An 18,139-nucleotide genomic window follows, 5' to 3' on the forward strand; every position below is an offset into this window, starting at 1 on the left:
AGCCCAGTTAATCCTAAAGGATTAAAAACAAGAATCCACAGAATTCACAAGTAACAGGATTGGTCCTGTTCTCAAAAGTGAGAGTGAAAAACTTTATAATTCACAGGGTATTAGTTTAGAATACTAAGAAGGGTCATGCTTCAGTATTGGGAAAAATTAATTTTGGACTAAATTCTGCTCTGGTCTCACATAATAAAGCTTAAAAGCAAGATTCAAAAGGTTAACTGCATCCAAGAACAAAGCTAAATACTACTTATAAGAAAACAATAGTATCCAGAATACAAGAAAAATAAATTCAGTAAGACCTAACATCCAATAAAAAAATTAATGCAATTTCACTGCTATTGAAACATGAAAGCAGTCATAGACAGTATTTATACCAATGGGTATGGCTGTGTTCCAATAAAACTGTATTTACAGAAATGGGCAACTAGCCACATTTGGCCTGAGACCACAGATTCCAGACTCCTGATTTATAGATTTATATGATAAACACTAAAACAACTACTAAAGTAACACAAAAAGTGTTATAGATAAAAACGGTTAAATTAAAAATAAGGAAATAACAGTTCAATTAAAAATAAGGCAATAAAAGGGGAATGGTGGTCCAAGATATTGCCATTGGAAGATCCAGAACTAATCTCCTCCTGTGGACACACAAAATCTATGGCTACATATGGAAAAGTTCCCTATGAAAAATACCTGAAAACTAGCTAAACATATTCTTCATGAGAAATGGCAAAAGGCCCATACACTTAGTGGCTATAGAAGTGGGCTGAGGAAATTAGGCCAGGGGATACCATCTTTGTGCTCTCTCTTAGTCTTGCTACAGCTTATTGGTACCTTACAGAAAGGAATTTATACGATCATATAAAGCTCTGATTTTTGCAACTATAGCTCAGGGAACCCCCTCCAAATTGCCTGGTCTGAAGGCTAGCAGGGTTTACAATTGTAGCCCTAAGGAGTGTATATATTGGCATGCTTTAAAACTCCTGCCTGAAGATCTGGCTTTCAATCAGACTGAAACTAGGTACTGACTGAGATCTTTCTACTTGGAACCCTCACAGGTTTTGGCACATCCTCAATAAATGGGACCTATCAAGTATAAATCAGGCTGCTTTGACAATAATGAATTTTTTTAAAGATTTTATTTATTTACTGAGAGAGAGAGAGAGAGAGAGAAATGAGGGATAGAGAGAGAAGAATCACAAGCATACTTCATGCTGAATGCAGATCCTGATGTGGAGCTTGACTTCAAAACTGCAAATTATGACTTGAGCCAAAATTGAGAGTCAGATGCCTAATTAACTGAGCCACACAGGTGCCCAAAGTAATCATGAAGGTTTAGGAGACAAGCATGCACTAGGGTACGGTTGAAAGATAAGATTCATCTCTTACACAAGAGCACTTCTTCAAGACTGAGAGAAGTATATGTTTCACCCCATACATAAAACACAGAAAGCCACACAAAATGGGGAAATAGAAGAATATGCTCCAAATGAAAGAACAAGATAAAAACTCAGGAAAAAACCTCAATGTAACATAGATAAGTAATTTACCTAATAAGGAGTTTAAAGTAATAATTATAAAGATGGTCACCAAACTATAGAGAAAAATGGAAACACAGTGAAAACTTCAAGAGAAAGAAAAAATAAGAAAGTACCAAACAAAGATCATAGAGCTGAAGAACAAAAGAACTAAATTGAAAAATATACTAGAGGGGTTCAACAGCTGACTAGATGAAGCAGAAGAAATAGTTATTTAGATGATAGGACAAGTGAACTCATTCAAAAAGAGCAGAAAAGGAAAAAAAAGAATTAAAAAAAAAGTGAAGATAGCTTTTGTGTTCTATGGACAACACATTATAGGGGTCCCAGAAAGAGAAGGAGGAGGAGGAGGAAGAGGGAGGGAGGGAGGAGAGACAGAGAGAGAAAGAGAGAGAGAGAGAAAGAGAGAGAGAAAATGGCAGAAAATTTATCTGAAGAAACAACAGCTGAAAACTTCTGTAACCTGGGGAAGGAAACATCTGGATAAAGGAAGCTCACGGAGTTCCAAATAAGAAAAACCCAAAAAAGATCGACCAAAAGACACATAAATAAAATTTCAAAAGTTAAAAATAAAGAGAAAATCTTAAAATCATCAAGAGAAAAATGACTTATTACACCAAGGGACCCTTATAGGACTATCAATAGATTTTTTCAACAGAAAATTTGCAGGCCAGAAGAGAGTAGCACAATATACTCAAAAGCCTGAAAGGAAAACAAAAACCTTACAAGAATACTCTATCCGGTAAGATCAGCATTTAGAATTGAAGAAAAAATAAAGAGTTTTCCAGACAAGAAAAAGCCAAAGAGTTCATCACCACTAAATTGGCCTTATAAAAAATGACAAGAGATTTCTTTAAGTAGAAAAAAAACATATGTGTTAATTACTAACAAGAAAATATGTGAAATTTTAACTCTCACTAGTAAAAGTAAATAGAGGAGTCCCCCACCCTTTTTGGCAAGAGATATGTTTCAACATAGTCCTGAGGCTAAAAGTAGTACCAAACCTTGTATATACTATATTTTTTCAATGCATACAAATCTATGATAAAGTTTAACTTAATTTTAGCATAGTAAGAGATGAGCAACAATAACATAATGAAACAAGAACAATTCAAACATTATGCTATAACAAAAGTTACATGAATGCAGTCTCTGTATCTCTCAAAATAATTACTGTACTGCACTCACCCTTTTTTCTTGTGATGATCTGAGATGATAAAATGCCTAGTGATGTTAGATGAATTAAATGGAATAATATAGGCATTATGCCATAGCATTAACCTAATATTGACCTTCTGAGGATATGTCTTAAGTAGGATTATCTGCCTCTGGACCATGGGTAAATGAAACCAAACAAAGAAAAGAAATTGCAGATAATGAGGGACTGTATATAATAAGGGTAGGGGATTAATTGTTTACCTTTGTAAAAATAAAGGACACAAGTAGTAAAAATAAAGATAAATACAATAATCAGTTAAGTGATATACAAAATAAAAGGATGTAAAATGTTACATCAAAAACATAAAATGTGGCATAAGGAGTAAAACATTATAAAATACATATGTATAAAGAGAGGGAGAAAGAGAGAGGGAGAAAGAAGAAGAGAGAAGGAGAAAAAGGAAGAAAGGGAGAAAGAGGGAAACAGAGAAAGGCTTTTATATGTGAGCCCCATGGTAACCAAAAAGCAAAAACTTATAGTAGATAAAAAAGATACTAACAAAGGCATGTATGTGTTACACTGAGGAAAATCATCAAACCACAAAGGAAAAGAGAAGAAGAAGAAAAAGAGAGAAACCATAAAAGAGCTAGAAAATAATTAACAAAATGGCAGTACGTACCATACTTATCGATAATTATTTAAATATAAATGGATTTTTTTAATCAAAGGACACAGAGTGGCTGAATAAATATAAAACAAGACCCATCTATATGCTGTCTACAAGAGACTCATTTTAAACCTAAGGACACACACACAGGGTAAGTATACACAGACTAAAAGTGAAGGCATGGACAAATAACAAAATGGCAATAAATACATACCTACCAAAAATTACTTTGAATATAAATGGACTAAATGCTCAAATAAAAAGGTATAGGGTGACAGAGGGAATAAAAAAAAACGATCTATAAACTCCCTAAAAGACTCATTTGAAACCTAAATGTTGAAAGTGTGAGGACGGAGAAACACCATACAAATGGATGCCAAAAGAAAGCTGGGATAGAAATATTTATATCAAACAAAAAGACTTTAAAACAGTGGATAACAACAAAGAAACTATATAGTAATAAAGAAGAAAATCCACCAAGAAGATGTAATAACTGCAAATATTTATGCACTGAAGATGGGAACACCCAAATACATAAAATAGTTAACAAACTTAAGAGAAACACATTGATAGTAATACAACAGTAGTGGACTTTAACGCCCCACTGACATTGACTGACAAATATTCTAAACAAAACCAAGAAGGAAATAGTAGCTTTGAATGACACACAGATTCAGACAGATATAACAAATATATTCAGAACATTCCAAAATAAAACAGCATACTACACATTCTTTTCAAGTACACATGAAATATTTTCCAGAACAGATCACATATTAGGCAACAAAACAAATATTAACAAATTGAAAAATATTACAGTCATACCATACATCTTTTCTGACTATAACACTATGAAACTAGAAATCGACCACAAGAAAAATCTGGAAAGAGCATGAAAACATTAAGGTTAAATGACATGCTACTAAATAACGAATGTGTCAACCAAAAAATTCAAGAAGATTTCAAAAATTATGGGGAAACAAATAAAAGGGAAAACAATGATCCAAAATCTTTTAGATGCAGCAAAAGCATGTATAAGAGGGAAGGTAATAGCAATAAAGGCCAACTGCAAGAAGCAAGAAAAATCACCAATAAACAACCTAACCTTATACCTTAAACAGCCAGAAAAAGAGAACAAACAAAAACCAAAACTAGTAGAAGGAAGAAAATAATAAATACTTGAGCAGAAATACATGACATAGAAAGCAAAAAAAGCAATACAACAGATAAATGAAATCAGGATTTGGTTCCCTGAGGTCAAGAAAATTGATAAACTTCTAGCCAGGCTCATCAAAAAATAAAAAAAATTAAAATAAAAAAATTACAAATGAAAGAGGAGAAATAACATCCCAAATCACACAAATAAAAACAATTTTAAGAGAGTACTATGAAAATGGGGAAAAATAATAGAAAGGGGAGATAGACATGAGCACACAGTGCTCAAGTAGAACACTTTCTTAAAGCCACTGGCTGGGTAAATGAGAGGGGTTTATTTTCTTGAGTTTTTGGAACCAGGAGGCTTGAAAACTGGAGTTTTAAAGGTCTGTGGGCTTGGCTAGGATAGAGCCCTGAGGGTACTGCCCTACTCCTGGAGAGAAATCAGACAAACAATCAGAGCCAGGGGGCAGATGGAACAATCTAAGGAACTTCTGAAACCAAGAGTAGGGAGATTATTCGCTCATCTTAGAGCATGTCTCTGATAGGTAGTATTCAAGAAGATACATCTCCAGAGACAAAGGATCCAGAAGGTGCCATCATCCCAATGAAACAGTAAGAAAAGGTCATAGAGACCTCAGTGAAACAGATAGAAGTAACATGCCTGACGGTGAATTTAAAGCAACAAACTAAGGATGTGAGCTGGATTTGAGGAAAGAATGTAGGACTTCATGAGTTTCTTCTTGCAGATGTAAAAGAGCCAAAAACAATTCTCAGAAATGAAAAATGCAACAACCGAGATTTGGAATAGACTAGATGCAATGAAAACAAGCATGAAAAAGCATCTTTTTTACAGAAGATAAAAGCATGGAAAACTATGAAACTGAGCAAAACAGAGGAAAAAAATTATAGAACACAAGTAGAGACTTTGGGAACTTAGGGACTCCATCAAACATAATTGCATTTATATCACAGGAGTCCCAAGGAAAGAAGAGAGAGAAAAGGGGATAGAAAAATTATTTCATGAAATAATAGCTAAAAACATCACTAATATGGTGAAAGAAACAGACATCTAGGTCCAGAAGGCAGAGATCTCCCATCAAATTCAACAAAAGTAGGCCAACATCAACAATACTGTAGTTACATTTGCAAAATATAGTGACAAAGAAAAAAATCTTAAAAGTAGCAAGACAAAAACAGTCCCCAACTCACAAGACTCATAAAACTAGCTGCAGATCTTTCAACAGAAACATGGCAAGCCAGAAGAAAGAGGCATGATATATTCAAAGTAGTGAGTGGGAAAAATATGCAGTCAAGAATATCCTTCCAGGCTATCACTAAAAATAGAGGGAGAGATAAAGAGTTTCCTAGACAAAAACTAAAGGACACTGTGATGACTAAACCAGCTCTATGAGACATAATAAAGGCAGCTCTTTGAGTGGAAAGAAAACCAAAGTCAAAAAGGCAAGAATGAAACAGAAAAAAATCTCTAGAAACAATGAGAAAACAAGCGATAAAATGGCACTAAGTACATATCTATAAATAATTATGATGAATGTAATTGGATTAAAACTTGAATCAAAAGGTGTACAGTGTCAGAATGGATTTAAAAAAGAAACACCACAAGACCCACCTATATGTTGCCAACAAGAGACTCACTTTAAACATAAAAACGGGGCGAGGCAAGATGGCGGAAGAGTAGGGTCCCCAAGTCATGTGTCCCCACCAACTTACCTAGATAACTTTCAAATCATACTGAAAACATATGAATTCAGCCTGAGAACAGCTGGAATGCTACAGAGAGAAGAGTTTGCTCTCCTAACAAGGTAGGAAGGTGGGGAAAAAAGTAAAAAAGGATCAAGTGAGGGAGGGGCCCCTGCGAGGAACCAGGCTAAAGCCTGACTGTGAACGCCTCCGGGACAGGAAAGCCCAGTCCCGGAGAAGCAGGAACTTTTAAAATCCGCACCAGATTCTTCCCGGTAGGAAAGGCGCTCACAGACAACTTGGGCAGGATCCAAGGAGGGGCAGTGGAGCCTCCAGGTTCCGGGGTCACTAACAGAGGAAGCACGCCCCGGGGGAGACTGCACCACAGACGGTAGGCCGATCTTGGTAAAGGCCTGGAGCATGCACACAGCGAGGCCTCGGGAGCAGCTCAGGCAGCGGCTCCAGGTGGACGGGGTTGCACGGCCCTGGGAGCGCAATTCCAGCGGTGCAGGTCCCTGATTTCAGTGTGCCAGGGGACACAGCCCAGGATCGTGCACTCCCCTCGGGACAGACGGAGGCTGGGAGGGCACAGGACAGCAAGGAGGATTCCGCCAACACTGGGCGACCCCAAGCTGTGCAGCTCAGTGACCCCTGTCCCTGGGAGCATCCAAGACAGTGTGGACTGGGAGCTGCTGTAGTTACTGCGGGAGCTGACTCCAGATCTGGAGAGCTGGCCGCTGCTAGTGGAATTGTTCCTCCTAGTGTCACCCTCTGCCTGGGACAAAAGGGAGCAACCAGAAAACAGGGGCCTCACAGGATTAAAAACTCCCACTGAGCCGTGCTCCTAACAGGGGGTGGGGCAGCTCCCCCAGGTGCACATACCTGAGAATCAGTATGGCAGAACCCTCCCCCAGAAGACCAGCTGGAATGACAGGGAAAGAGCACATTCTTGACTGAGCAGAGCTGGAAAGCTCCAGGGGAAGTCGAGGGACTTACAGTATACAGAATCACAGGATACCCCTCCTTGTTTTTTTGTTTGTTTTTAATTTTTCTCTCTTGTTTTTTTTTTTTTTCTTCCTTTTTCCATTACAACTCGTTCTTAACCACACTGGACTGAGCAAAATGGCTAGAAAGAACGCACGAAAAAAAAAAAAAAGAATCAGAAACCATACTCTTTCCCAGAGAGTTACAGAATTTGGATTGCAATTCGATGTCAGAAAGCTAATTCAGAAGCACAATTATACCTAATGGTGGCTCTGAAAAAAGCATAAAGGATTCAAGAGACTTCATGACTGCAGAATTTAGATCTAAACAGGCCAAAATTAAAAATCAATTAAATTAGATGCAATCCAAACTAGAGGTCCTACACGATGAGGGTTAATGAGGTGGCAGAAAGAGTGAGTGACATAGAAGACAAGATGATGGCAAGGAAGGAAGCTGAGGAAAAAAGAGAAAAACAATTAAAAGACCACGAGAAAGGTTAAGAGAAACAAATGACAGTCTCAGAAGGAAAAATCTACGTTTAATAATTGGGATTCCAGAGGGCACCGAAAGGGACAGTGGACCAGAAAGTGTATTTGAACAAATCAAAGCCAAGAACTTCCCTAACGTGGGGAGGGAACAGGCATTCATATCCAGGAGATAGAGAGATACCCCTTAAAATCAATAAAAACCATTCAACACCTCAATACTTAATAGTGAAACTTGCAAATTCCAAAGATAAAGAAAATCCTTAAAGCAGTAAGAGACAAGAGATCCCTAACTTATATGGGTAGAAGTATTAGGTTAACAGCAGGCCTCTCCACAGAGACCTGGCAGGCCAAAAGGGGCTGGCAGGATATATTCAGGATCCTAAGTGAGAAGAACATGTAGCCAAGAATACTCTATCCAGCAAAGCTCTCATTCAGAATATAAGGAGAGGTAAAGAGCTTCCAAGATAGGCAGAAACTGAAAGAATATGTGACCACCAAAGCAGCTCTGCAATAAATATTAATGGGGTCTCTGTAAAAGAGAGACCATTTACCATTCAAATGGTCCTCAAAAGAAAGCAGGGGTAGCAATCCTCATATCAGATAAATTAAACGTTATCCCAAAGTCTCCCAGTATAAGTGTATTTTTATCTAAGTATGTCTTAACATTGGTTATTAATTGATTGATATACTTGGCAGCTCCCACATTAGGGGCATAAATATTAATGATTGTTAGGTCCTCTTGTTGGATAGATCCTTTAAGTATGATAGAGTGTCCCTCTTCAGATCTTACTACAGTCTTCGGGATATACTTTAATTTAACTGATATGAGGATGGCTACCTCTGCTTTCTTTTGAGGACCATTTGAATGTTAAATGATTCTCCAAACTTTTATTTTTAGGCTGGAGGTGTCCTTAGGTCTAAAATGAGTCTCTTGTAAACAGCAAATAGATGGGTCTTGCTTTTTTATCCAGTCTGAAACCCTGCGCCTTTTGATGGGGTCATTAAGCCCATTCACGTTCAGAGTTACTATTTAAAGATATGAATTTAGTGTCATCATAATACCTATTCAGTCTCTGTTTTTGTGGATTGTTTCCTTGGACTTCCTCTTTCTTTTACAGAGTCCCCCTTAATATTTCTTGCAGAGCTGGTTTTGTGGTCGCATAGTCTTTCAATTTCTGCCTATCTTGGAAGCTCTTTACCTCTCCTTATATTCTGAATGAGAGCCTTGCTGGATAGAATATTCGTGGCTGCATGTTCTTTTCATTTAGGACCCTGAATATATCCTGCCAGTCCCTTTTGGCCTGCCAGGTCTCTGTGGAGAGGCCTGCTGTTAACCTAATACTTCTACCCATAACGTTTAGGGATTTATTTCTCTTGCTGCTTTAAGGATCTTCTCTTTATCTTTGGAATTTGCAAGTTGCACTAGGAAATGTCGGGGTGTTGAATGGTTTTTATTGATTTTAGGGAGGCATCTCTCTCCTGGATCTGAATGCCTGTTTCCCTCCACAAGATAGGGAAGTTCTCAGCTATGATTTGTTCAAATACACTTTCTGGTCCACTGTCCCTTTTGGCGCCCTCTGGAATCCCAATTATTAAACGTAGATTTTTCCTTCTGAGACTGTCATTTGTTTCCCTTAACCTTTCTCATGGTCTTTTATTTGTTTTTCTCTTTTTTCCTCAGCTTCCTTCCTTGCCATCAACTTGTCTTCTATGTCACTCACTCTTTCTGCCACCTCATTAACCCTCATCGTTTAGGACCTCTAGTTTGGATTGCATCTAATTTAATTGATTTTTAATTTTGGCCTGTTTAGATCTAAATTCTGCAGTCATAAAGTCTCTTGAATCCTTTATGCTTTTTTCCAGAGCCACCAGCAGCTTTATAATTGTGCTTCTGAATTGGCTTTCTGACATCGAATTGTAATCTAACTTCTGTAATTCTGTGGGAGAGAGTACTCCGATTCTTTCCTTTGGTGAGTTATTCCTTCTAGTCATTTTGCTTAGTTCAGAGTAGCTAAAAACAAGTTGTACTGGAAAAGGGAAGAAAAAAAAGGGGGGACAAACAAACAAAAACAAAAAACAAGGAGGGGTATCCTGTGAATCTATATATTGCAAGTCCCTGGAATTCCCCTGGAGCTTTCCAGCACTGCTTGGTTAAGAACTTGTTCTTCCCCTGTCCTCCCAGCTGGTTTCTGGGGGAGGGGCCTGCTGTGCTGATTCTCAGGTGTGTGCACCTAGGGGAGCTGCCCCGCCCCCTGCCAGATGCATGGTTCAGTGAGAACTGTTTATCCTGTGATGCCCCTGCTCCTTGGTTGCCAAGCTCATTCCCATGCACATGGTGACAGCAGGAGGAACAACAGTGGTGGCTGCCAGCTCTCCAGCTCTAGAGTCAGCTCCAGGAGTAACTACCGTAGTCTCCCAGTCCACAGGGGCCTGGATGCTCCAGGGGCGAGGGGCGCTGATCTGCACAGCTCGGGGCCGCCTGGCAGCAGGAACATCCTCACTGTCCTATGTCCTCACAGCCTCTGTCTGTCCCAAGGGGAGCACTGGATCCTGGGCTGTGTCCCCTGGCGCCTTGTGCTACAGGGCCTGCGCCACTGGAATTGCACTGCTGGGACTCCACAGGCCCCTCTGTGCAGATCATCCACCTGAGCTGCCGCCTGAGCTGCTCCTGGGGCCATGCAGCCCCCTCCAAGGGGAGCCACTGCCTGAGCTGCTGCCTGGGCTGCTCCCGGAGCTATTTCCAGGGCCCCTCCGGGTGCATCCGCCAGCCCTTTAGGGAGCTCGCCCGTGGTGTGTGGCGGGCTCTCCCCAGGGGCACACTTCCTCTGTTAGTGATCCCGGGAACCTGGGGGCTCCACTGCTCCTCCTGGGATCCTGCCCGAGTTCCCTGCGAGCGCCTTTCATCCAGGAAGATTGGTAAAGTTCCTGCTTCTCCGGGACTGGGCTTTCCTGTCCTGGAGGCTCTCGCCACCCAGCCTTATTAGCCCGGTCCTCATGGGGGCCCCACCCCCTTGGATGCTTTTTTATTTGTTTATTTTCCTCCCTTTTGCTACCTTGATAGAAGCGGTAACTCTTCTCACGTAGCATTCCAGCTGTTCTCTTTAAATCTCAGGCTGAATTCGTAGGTTTTCAGAATGATTTGAAAGTTATCTAGGTAAGTTGGTGGGGACAGGTGACTTGTGGATCCTACTCTTCCGCCATCTTGCCTCGCCTCTTACAATGTCCATTCTTGATAAAAAAAAAAAAATTTCAACATACTAGGTCTAGAGGAGGCATACTGGAACATAATAAAGGGTTTATATGTAAAACTCACAGCAAACATAATACTCAATGGGGAAAACCTGAGAACTTTTCCCCTAAAATCAGGAATAAGAAAAGTATGTCCACTCTTACCACTTTTATTCAGTATATTACTGGAAGTCCTAGACACAATAATCAGAAAACAAAAAGAAATAAAATGAATATAAATCATCAAGGAAGACATAAAACTTTCAGTATTTGCAGTTGAGATGATACTCTATCAGATGAAAATCAGAAAGCCTCCACCAGAAAAACACTATAACTGATAAACAACGTCAGTGAAGTTGCAGGATATGAAATACATGTGAAGAAACGTGTTTCATTCCTACACACAAATAATAAAGCAGCAGTATTGGCCTATTTTTCTCATAGCATTTCAGAATCTTTGGAATGCAGCAAAGAAGGTCCTAAGAGGGAAGAATGGAACAATAGAGGCCTTTCTCAAGAATAAGATAGTCTCAAATATACAACTTAACCTTACACCTAAAGGAGCTGGAAACAGAATAGCAAATAAAGGCTAATCTCAGGAAAAGAGGCGAAATCATAAATATTAGAGCAGAAATTAATGAAATAGAAACTAAATGAACAGTAGAACAGATAAACAAAACTAGGAACTGGTTTGTTGAAAGAATTAAGAAGATTGATAAACTCCTGGCCAAACATCAAAAAAAGAGAAAGGAACCCAATTAATAAAATCTTAAATGAAAAAGGAAACATCACAACCAATACCAGAGAAATGCAAACAATTAGAAGAATATATTATGAACAACTATATGCCAGCAAATTAGGTAATCTGGAAGAAATGGATGGATTCCTAGAAACATATCAACTGCCAATAACGAAACAAGAAGAAATAGAAAACCTGAGCACACTCATAACCAGAAGGAAATTGATATAGTAATTAAAAATTTCCAAACAAATAAGAGTTGAGGATGGAATTGCTTCCCAGGGGAATTCTACCAAGCATTTAAAGAAGAATTAGGGCACCCCCGGTGGCTCAGTGGTTTAGCACCACCTTCAGCCCAAGGTGTAATCCTGGAGACTGGGGATTGAGTCCCATGTCGGGCTTCCTGCATGGAGCCTGTTTCTCTCTCTGCCTGTCTCTCTCTCTCTCTCTCTCTCTGTGTGTGTGTGTGTGTGTGTGTGTGTGTGTGTGTGTCTGTCAAGAATAAATAAATAAAACCTTTAAAAGATAAAGAAGAAATAATACCTATTCTTCTGAACTTGTTTCAAAGAATAGAAATGAAAGGACAACTCACAAATTCATTCTATGAGGATACCATTACCTTGATCCCCAAAACAACGACCTCACCAAAAAGGAAAATTACAAACCAGTATCCCTGATAAACATGGATGCCTAAATTCTCAACCAAGTTACTAGCCAGTAAGATGCAACAATACAATAAAAGGATTCTTCACCACGACCATGTGGGATTTATTCCTGGGCTGCAAGGGTGGTTTTAGATTCACAAATCAATGAATGCAATTCAACACATTAATAAAAGAAAGGACAAGAATCATATGATTCTCTCAATAGATACAGAAAAAGCAGTTGACAAAATATAGCATCTTTTCTTGATTAAAACTCTCCAGTGTATGGATAGAGGGAACATAACTGAATATCATAATAGCCATGTATGAGAAGCCTACAGCAAATATGATTCTCAACTGGGAAAAACTGAGAGCTTTTCCCATAATGCCGGGAACATGACAGGGATGACCATTCCCACCACTGTTGTACAACATTGTACTGGAAGTCCTAGCTTCAACAATCAGATAACAAAAAGAAATAAAATACATCCACATTGGCAAAGAAGTCAAACTCTCATTCTTCGCAATGACATGACAAACTACATGGAACACCTGAAAGACTCTGCCCCAAAATTGCTAGATGTCACACAGGAATTCAGCATAGTGGCAGGATATAAAATCAATCACAGAAATTAGTTGCATTTTTACACACTAATAGGGAGGCAAAAAAAATAGAACTTAAGAAATTGACCCCATTTACAATTTTACCAAACACCATACAATACCTAGGAATAAACCTAACCAAAGAGGTAAAGGATCTGTACTCTGAAAATGATAGAACACTTATGAAAGAAATAGAGGAAGACACAAAGAAATAGGAAAACATTCCATACTCATGGATTGGAAGACCAAATATTGTTAAAATGTCTATGCTACCCAGAGCAATCTACATATATCATTTACCCTATCAAAATACCAATTCCATCAAGATTTTTCACAGACCTGGGAAAAATAATTCTAAAATTTGTATGGAACTATAAAAGACCCCAAATAGCCAGAGTAATATTAAAAAAGAAATCCAAACCTCATAGCATAACAATTACTGACTTCAAGCTATATTACATACAAGGCTGTAATCATCAAGACAGTGTGGTCCTGGCACAAAAGCAGACACATAGATCGATGGAACAGAAGAGAGAATCCCAAAATGGACCCTCAACTCTCTATGGTCAACCAATCATCAACAAAGCAGGAAAGAATATCCATTAGATAAAAAGTGTTTTCAAACAAATGGTGTTGAGAAAATTGGACAGGCACAAGTAGATAAATAAGTTGACCTTTATGTTACACCATATGCAAAGGTAAACTGAACATGGATGAAAAATCTAAATATGAGACAGAAATCCATCAAAATTCTAGTGGAGAACACAGGCAGCATGCTCTTTGACCTAGGACACAGCAATTTCTTGCTAGATACTTCACCAAAGGCGAGGGAAGCAAAAGCAAAAATAAACTATTGGGACTTCATAAAAAAAATAAGACACTCTTGCAGAGCAAATTAAATAGCCAACAAAGCCAAAAGACAACCTACAGAATAGGAAAATATATTTGCAAATATCTCATCAGATAAAGGGCTTGCATCTATCTATAAAGAACTTATCAAACTCAACACCCACAAAACGAATAATACAGTCTACAAATGGGCAGAAGACATGAACAGTCATTTCTTCAAAGAAGGCATACAAATGGCCAACAGAAGCATGAAAAAATGCTCCACACTACTTGGCATTAGGGAAATACAAATCCAAACCACAATGAGACACCACCTCACACCAGTCAGAATGGCTAAAATTAACAAGTCAGGAAACAACAGATGCTAGCAATGATGCAGGGTAAGGGAAACCCTTTTACACTGTTGGTGGGAATGTAAGCTAGCATAGACACTCTCAGTATGGAGTTTCCTCAAATAGTTAAAAAATAGAGCTACTGTATGACCCAGGAATTTCACTATTATCTATTTATCAAAAGCATATGAACATAGTGATCTTAAGGGGTACCTGTACTCCAATGTTTATAGCAGCAATTTCCACAATAGCCAACCTATCAAAAGAGCCCAGATGTTTCTCAATGGATAAATGCACAAAGAAGATGAGATTCATACACACACACACACACACACACACACACACACTGGAATACTATTCAGATATCTAGAAAAATAAATCTTACCATTTGCAATAATGTGGATGGAACTAGAAAGTATTATGGTAAGCTAAATATGTTAATAACACAAAGACAGTTATCAAATGATTTCACTTATATGTGGAATTTAAAGAAAAGAACAGAGAGGATCATAGAGGAAGGGAGGGAGAAATAAGATAAAACAAAATCAGAGAGGGAGACAAAACATAAGAGACTCTTAATTATAAGAAACAAACTGAGAGTTGCTGAAGGGGCAGGGGGTGAAAGGATTGGGTAACTGGGTGATGGGTATTAAGGATGGTACGTGATATCACGTTATGAGCACTGAGTGGTATATGCAACTGATTAATTACTGAAATCTAACTCTCAAACTAATGATACACTACATGTTAATTAATTGAATTTAAATACAATAACATTTTAAAAATACAAAACCAAAAAAGGGAAATGAAAGAGAAATTACAACCGTTATCACAGAAATATAGAACATTATAAGAGGCTGCTATGAACAATTACAAGCCAACATTTTGGACTACTTAGAAGAAAAGATAAATTCCTATAATCCTGTAATAACCCAAGACTATATCAAGAAAAAAAGAAAATCTGAACTAACCAATTAAGTAGTAGTAAAATTGAATCTTTTATATTAAAAAATATAGACAAACAAAAGCCAGACACCTTCACAGGGGAATTTTACCAAACACTTAAAGAAGAGATAATAACTATCCTAGATCCATTTCAAAAATTGAAGTGGAAGTGAAGTTTTCAAAATTATTTCATCCTGGTAACAAAACCACACAGAACACTAAAAATGGAAAGGGAGAAAAAGAAAGACATAGAAAAACATAGAAAATGGCAGCCAATATCCCTAATAAACATAGATACAAAAATTCTCAACAAAATATTAGCAAACAAATTCAAAAATATATTAAAAAGATCATGTATCATGATCGAAGGTGATTTATTATAGGGATATAACAATGCTTCTACTTCCACAAATCAATCAACATGATATACAACATTAACAGAATAAAAGATAAAATTTATATGATCATATCACTAGATGCAGAAAAAGTGACAAAATTCAATATCCATTTGGATAAAACCTCTCAAAAATGTTGGTGTATAGGGAACATACTTCAACATAATAATTCTACAGCTAACATCATATTCAACTGTGAAAAGCTTCCTAAGATCAGAAACAATACAAGCATGTCCACTATCTCCACTTTTATTCCACATAGGCATTAGAAATCCTAGCCAGAGCAATTAGGCAAGAAAAGGAAATAAAAAAGTCATCCAAGCTGGAAAGAAGTAGAACTGTCACTATTTGCAGACAGCATCAGTTTGTACATAGAAAATACAGAAAACTCCATTTAGAAAATGTTAGAACTAATGAACAAAGTCAGTAAAATGCAGGTACAAAACCAACATGCAAAACTCTGTTATATTTTTACAAACTAATAATGAACTCTCAGAAAGATAAATTAAGAAAAATATCCATTTACATTATATCAAAAAGAATAAAATATCTAGATACAAACTTAACCAAAGAAGTGAAAAATCTCTACATTGAAAACTATAAAACAATGATGAAAAAAATTGAAGGCACAAATAAATAGAAATATAATTCCATACTTATGTATTGGAAGAATTAATATTTTTAAAATGTCCATAATGCCAAAAAATGGACAAATTCAATGCAATCTGTACCAAATTCCAATGGCATTATTCAAAAAAGAATAGAATGAACAATTATAAAATTTGTTTGGAATCATAAAAGACCCCAAATAGCCAAAGCGATCTTGATAAAGAAAAAATAAAAATTGTCATCAAGCTCCCTGATTTAAAACTATATTATAGAGCTATAGTAATCAAAACAATATGGTATTGGCATAAAAACAAACATATGCCTCAATAGAACAGAAAGAAGAGCACAGAAATTAACTCACTTAAATATGGTCAATTATTTTATTATAAATGTGGTAAATATATATAAGGGGGAAAAGATAGTCTACTTAATAAATGGTATGGGAGAACTGGACAGTCACATGAAAAGAACGAAACTAGACTACTCTCTTATACCATACACAAAAAAATAACCAAAATGGACTAAAGAGTTAAACGTAGGATCTGAAACCATAAATCTCCTGGAAGAAAACTTAGGAAGTAAACTTGCCATAAGCCTTTTTCTTTTTAACTGATTCCTAAAGTAATGGTAACAAAAACAATAATAAACAAGTGGAACCACATGAAAGTAAAAAGCCTCTGCACAGCAATGAAACACATCTATGAAATGAAAAGGCAACGTACTAAATGGAAGAAAATATTTTCAAGTCACAAATTTGATAAGTTATTACTATTCAAAATATACAAAGAACTCCTGCAACTCATCACCAAAAAAACCCTAAATAATTCAATTTAAAAAATGAGCAGAGGATCTGAATAGACATATTTTTGAAGAAGATATCACTAATCATCAGGGAAATACAAATCAAACCCACAATGAATTATCACCTCATACCTGTTAGAACAGCTATCATCAAAAGTGAACAGCTATCATCAAAAATAACAAGTGTTGAGGAGGAAGCAGAGAAAATGGAACACTTGTGCACTATAGGTATTAATGTAAATTGGTATAGCAAATATGCAAAACAATATATGAAGTTTCCTTCAAAAAGCAAAAATAGAAATATCATATGATTTAGCAATTCTGGGACTGGACATTTATTGAAGCAAAATAAAAACACCAATTTGAAAAGATATGTCCACCCCTATGTTCCCTGGAGTATTCTTTCAAAGAGCCAATATACAGAAATCATGTATGCCCAATGATGTATGAATGGATAAAGAAGATGTAGTGTATATATACAATGGATTGTTATTTAGCCATATAAAAGAAGGAAATCTTGCCATTCATAACAACATGGGTGGACCCTCCATGTGTTATGCTAAGTAAAATAAGTCAGAGTGACAAATACCATTTTAAAATGACTTTATTTATTCATTCATGAGAGACACACAGAGAGAGACAGACATAGGCAGAGGGAGAAGCAAGTTCCCTGCCAGGAGCTCAATCCAGGACTTGATCCCAGGACCCTGGAATCATGACCCGAGCCAAAGGCAGATACTCAACCACTGAGCCACCCAGGTGCCCCAGTAAAAATACCGTTTTATCTCACTTATATGTGTATTATAAAAATTAAATAAAAGTTATGGATATGGAGAACAGAGTGGTGGCTGCCTGGGAAAGGATGTCTGGTGGGTCAGGGAAATGGATAAGGGGGATTAGTAGGTACAAATTTTTGTTGTGATAAATGAATAGGTCATGGGTAGGTGGTGGGCAGCATGGTGGCTATAGACAATGGTATTTTAGTGCATATTTACAGATGCCACGAGAATAGATCTTGAAATTTCTCATCACAAGAAAAAAATTTGTAACTTTTTGTGGTGACAGATAATAACTAGAGTATGGTGGTGATCAATTTGAATTGTATACAAGTGTCAAATCATTGTGTTGTACATCAAAACTAACACAAAATAATGCAGAAAAAGAGGGAAAAATAAAGAATGGATGGGACAAAAAAAAAACTCCACACAAACAGCAAAATTGGATATTTAAACACAGCCATATCAATAATCACATTAAATGTAACAGGTCTAACACTCAAATGAGTATTAT

The 18,139-nt window shown here is 37.2% G+C and overlaps 1 protein-coding gene across 4 annotated transcripts in view; it reads right to left on the minus strand.

Annotated features, from left to right (window-relative positions):
• The window catches only part of RPS6KA6 (ribosomal protein S6 kinase A6), a 195,533-nt gene that overhangs the window by 75,268 nt on the left and 102,126 nt on the right, over positions 1–18,139 (minus strand). The window lies entirely within an intron of this gene.

This window comes from Canis lupus, chromosome X (assembly GCF_011100685.1).
Source record: "Canis lupus familiaris isolate Mischka breed German Shepherd chromosome X, alternate assembly UU_Cfam_GSD_1.0, whole genome shotgun sequence".
Taxonomy (NCBI): Eukaryota; Metazoa; Chordata; class Mammalia; order Carnivora; family Canidae; genus Canis; species Canis lupus.